The 5,000-nt window shown below is 50.6% G+C and overlaps 1 non-coding gene across 1 annotated transcript in view; it reads left to right on the plus strand.

Moving 5' to 3' along the window:
* Positions 1 to 3,962: 3,962 nt before the first annotated feature.
* LOC126445772 (small subunit ribosomal RNA) overlaps positions 3,963 to 5,000 on the plus strand; it is a 1,909-nt gene continuing 871 nt past the window's right edge. Inside the window, exon 1 of the ribosomal RNA XR_007583095.1 lies at positions 3,963 to 5,000. This exon is cut by the window's right edge and continues 871 nt beyond it. This is a non-coding gene — a ribosomal RNA (small subunit ribosomal RNA).

The raw sequence follows: 5,000 nt of genomic DNA on the forward strand, positions 1-5,000 counted from the left end.
TAACCTACGTTTGTACCTTAACCTAACCTACGTTGTACCTTAACCTAACCTACGTTGTACCTTAACCTAACCTACGTTGTACCTTAACCTAACCTACGTTGTACCTTAACCTAACCTACGTTGTACCTTAACCTAACCTACGTTGTGCCTTAACCTAACCTACGTTGTGCCTTAACCTAACCTACGTTGTGCCTTAACCTAACCTACGTTGTGCCTTAACCTAACCTATGTTGTGCCTTAACCTAACCTATGTTGTGCCTTAACCTAACCTATGTTGTGCCTTAACCTAACCTATGTTGTGCCTTAACCTAACCTATGTTGTGCCTTAACCTAACCTATGTTGTGCCTTAACCTAACCTATGTTGTGCCTTAACCTAACCTACGTTGTGCCTTAACCTAACCTACGTTGTGCCTTAACCTAACCTACGTTGTGCCTTAACCTAACCTACGTTGTGCCTTAACCTAACCTACGTTGTGCCTTAACCTAACCTACGTTGTGCCTTAACCTAACCTACGTTGTGCCTTAACCTAACCTACGTTGTGCCTTAACCTAACCTACGTTGTGCCTTAACCTAACCTACGTTGTGCCTTAACCTAACCTACGTTGTGCCTTAACCTAACCTACGTTGTGCCTTAACCTAACCTACGTTGTGCCTTAACCTAACCTACGTTGTGCCTTAACCTAACCTACGTTGTGCCTTAACCTAACCTACGTTGTGCCTTAACCTAACCTACGTTGTGCCTTAACCTAACCTACGTTGTGCCTTAACCTAACCTACGTTGTGCCTTAACCTAACCTACGTTGTGCCTTAACCTAACCTACGTTGTGCCTTAACCTAACCTACGTTGTGCCTTAACCTAACCTACGTTGTGCCTTAACCTAACCTACGTTGTGCCTTAACCTAACCTACGTTGTGCCTTAACCTAACCTACGTTGTGCCTTAACCTAACCTACGTTGTGCCTTAACCTAACCTACGTTGTGCCTTAACCTAACCTACGTTGTGCCTTAACCTAACCTACGTTGTGCCTTAACCTAACCTACGTTGTGCCTTAACCTAACCTACGTTGTGCCTTAACCTAACCTACGTTGTGCCTTAACCTAACCTATGTTGTGCCTTAACCTAACCTATGTTGTGCCTTAACCTAACCTATGTTGTGCCTTAACCTAACCTATGTTGTGCCTTAACCTAACCTATGTTGTGCCTTAACCTAACCTATGTTGTGCCTTAACCTAACCTATGTTGTGCCTTAACCTAACCTACGTTGTGCCTTAACCTAACCCATATTGTACCTTAACCTAACCCATATTGTACCTTAACCTAACCCATATTGTACCTTAACCTAACCCATATTGTACCTTAACCTAACCCATATTGTACCTTAACGTAACCTAATTTGTGCCTTAACGTAACCTAATTTGTGCCTTAACGTAACCTAATTTGTGCCTTAACGTAACCTAATTTGTGCCTTAACGTAACCTAATTTGTGCCTTAACGTAACCTAATTTGTGCCTTAACGTAACCTAATTTGTGCCTTAACGTAACCTAATTTGTGCCTTAACGTAACCTAATTTGTGCCTTAACGTAACCTAATTTGTGCCTTAACGTAACCTAATTTGTGCCTTAACGTAACCTAATTTGTGCCTTAACGTAACCTAATTTGTGCCTTAAACGTAACCTAATTTGTGCCTTAACGTAACCTAATTTGTGCCTTAACGTAACCTAATTTGTGCCTTAACGTAACCTAATTTGTGCCTTAACGTAACCTAATTTGTGCCTTAACGTAACCTAATTTGTGCCTTAACGTAACCTAATTTGTGCCTTAACGTAACCTAATTTGTGCCTTAACGTAACCTAATTTGTGCCTTAACGTAACCTAATTTGTGCCTTAACGTAACCTAATTTGTGCCTTAACGTAACCTAATTTGTGCCTTAACGTAACCTAATTTGTGCCTTAACGTAACCTAATTTGTGCCTTAACGTAACCTAATTTGTGCCTTAACGTAACCCATGTTGTGCCTTAACGTAACCCATGTTGTGCCTTAACGTAACCCAATTTGTGCCTTAACGTAACCCATGTTGTGCCTTAACCTAACCTATATTGTGCCTCAACCTAACCTATATTGCGCCTTAACCTGACGCACGTTGTCGCTGAACCTGCTCTGTAATTGTTATGCAACTCGTTAAATTAGTGTAGTGTTGCCTAACCGCAACCCTCGCAATATAGTTCGCTATTCGCACTGCCCGGTCCCCTGTGTATCGCGTCATGTTAAACACCTTGCAGGTGTTGCTGACTTTCCACATGCTCCTGCTATACACTGTAATGTGGATAGCAGCAGGACGTACATGCCCCCCCCCCTTCCCCCCTGCCTTCGCAAGCTGGTCGTTGAGAAGTTTTGCATGTTCAATGCCCTTCGCATGCCGACGTACTCAGCCTACGTTGTGGTACGGCCTGTCACCTGTCCGCCGATGTACGCAAAACCCACAAACTGTACTGCACATTGGTCCGTATGTACTGAATGATACATCGTGGCACATGTGTGACCGTACGACGACTGCGCCTAGCAACGGCAGACCATACAGTCCAAATATTGTGCACGCAGCTACGTGTCGTCTCCCTATAAGAGCTGGATTGCAGTGTGGTACGCCATTCAGACGTGTGGGAGGAACGGACGCCCTGGATGGCGATCAGCATGAGCAGTCTGTTGATGTAGTGGAGCGTGTATTCGGACGTAGTCGTCTCTTCTCACACACCGTGATAGCATGTTGCACCGCGTTCCACATCTGCGACATCCTGCAGAGGCCGGCTGACAGTCGTTCGCGCAATGGACACCGCATACGTACGGGGGCTACCTTCCACGTGTTCTCGAGGCGTGCACATGTTGTTGCGTCTATGTGGGCAGACGTAGTGTGTTGTGACACCTGACACAGGCATGCAATACTCGTTGCAAATGGCGATGGACGTCTACGTTTGCTGGTGACGTTACGCAAATGAACAACAGGTAACCCGTTGTGGTGCGGTTGTTCTCGCTAGAGGTGAATCAGTGTTGGCGACGATCGGTCGAGCTATTAACCGGTTGTTTCAGGGATACCCACCATGCCCACGAACGTGAAAGGGGACCCACCATGCCCACGAACGCGAAAGGGGATCTGGGTGTGAGGCGATACGCGGCGGTGGCTGGGTGGGACCGTCCCCGGCCGGTGAGGGGGGGCCGCCCGGCGTGCTGGCAGCGCGGTGCGTGGGCGCACGCGCTACAGCCGGCTGGTGGGGGCGGCCAGTGGCAGGCGCGCCGGCCGACGGACGCGGCAGGCGGCGCAGCTGCGCGCCGGCGCCCCCTGCTCGCGGCGCCTTGCGGCCAAAGTAGGTCCTCGCGGGCCCGGTGCGAAGCGCGGTGGCCATCTGCAGTGTGCTGGTCCGATTGAGGACTGTGTGCGCTGAGGATGCGCCGCCGCCCGGCGCTCGGCGCCGCGACGCCGTCTGCTGCTCGGTCGCCCCAGCGGTTCTCGCAGGTGGTTTGTATCGCAGCTGTGCGGACGTGTTGGCGCGTGCGCTGTGCTGGGAGAGTTCGCTTCGGCACCCAAGTGGGGCTTTTGTCCTTCTGTGGCGCTGGCGTTGGAGCTGCCGGTCACCGTAGGTGGCGCGTGTTGTCTCCCGCCGGCAATGCCACGACAGCACGCTCCCGGGCCTCTGTCGGCAGCGGCAAGCTCAGTTGGGAGCACGGGTGGTCGCACCTAAAGCGTCTACTCGCCTAACTCCGGGCGATTGCGCCTCTCTCGAACCCGACCAAGTACTTAGGACGGCGCTGCGCGCCGCCGGGACCTGAGAGGGTTTCGAGGTGTGTTGTGCAGGGGAGCTCAGCCTCCTCCTGTTTGCAGAATAATTGAGCGGACGCTTGCGTGTTCGCGCGGGCCCCCGGGACACACTCCCGGGCGGCCGGCTGCTCAGCTCTAGTTGACGCAGCTCCCTGGTTGATCCTGCCAGTAGTCATATGCTTGTCTCAAAGATTAAGCCATGCATGTCTCAGTACAAGCCGCATTAAGGTGAAACCGCGAATGGCTCATTAAATCAGTTATGGTTCCTTAGATCGTACCCACGTTACTTGGATAACTGTGGTAATTCTAGAGCTAATACATGCAAACAGAGTCCCGACCAGAGATGGAAGGGACGCTTTTATTAGATCAAAACCAATCGGTCGGCTCGTCCGGTCCGTTTGCCTTGGTGACTCTGAATAACTTTGGGCTGATCGCACGGTCCTCGTACCGGCGACGCATCTTTCAAATGTCTGCCTTATCAACTGTCGATGGTAGGTTCTGCGCCTACCATGGTTGTAACGGGTAACGGGGAATCAGGGTTCGATTCCGGAGAGGGAGCCTGAGAAACGGCTACCACATCCAAGGAAGGCAGCAGGCGCGCAAATTACCCACTCCCGGCACGGGGAGGTAGTGACGAAAAATAACGATACGGGACTCATCCGAGGCCCCGTAATCGGAATGAGTACACTTTAAATCCTTTAACGAGTATCTATTGGAGGGCAAGTCTGGTGCCAGCAGCCGCGGTAATTCCAGCTCCAATAGCGTATATTAAAGTTGTTGCGGTTAAAAAGCTCGTAGTTGGATTTGTGTCCCACGCTGTTGGTTCACCGCCCGTCGGTGTTTAACTGGCATGTATCGTGGGACGTCCTGCCGGTGGGGCGAGCCGAAGGCGTGCGACCGCCTCGTGCGTGCTCGTGCGTCCCGAGGCGGACCCCGTTGAAATCCTACCAGGGTGCTCTTTATTGAGTGTCTCGGTGGGCCGGCACGTTTACTTTGAACAAATTAGAGTGCTTAAAGCAGGCAAGCCCGCCTGAATACTGTGTGCATGGAATAATGGAATAGGACCTCGGTTCTATTTTGTTGGTTTTCGGAACCCGAGGTAATGATTAATAGGGACAGGCGGGGGCATTCGTATTGCGACGTTAGAGGTGAAATTCTTGGATCGTCGCAAGACGAACAGAAGCGAA

This window comes from Schistocerca serialis, unplaced genomic scaffold (genome assembly GCF_023864345.2).
Source record: "Schistocerca serialis cubense isolate TAMUIC-IGC-003099 unplaced genomic scaffold, iqSchSeri2.2 HiC_scaffold_357, whole genome shotgun sequence".
NCBI lineage: Eukaryota > Metazoa > Arthropoda > Insecta > Orthoptera > Acrididae > Schistocerca > Schistocerca serialis.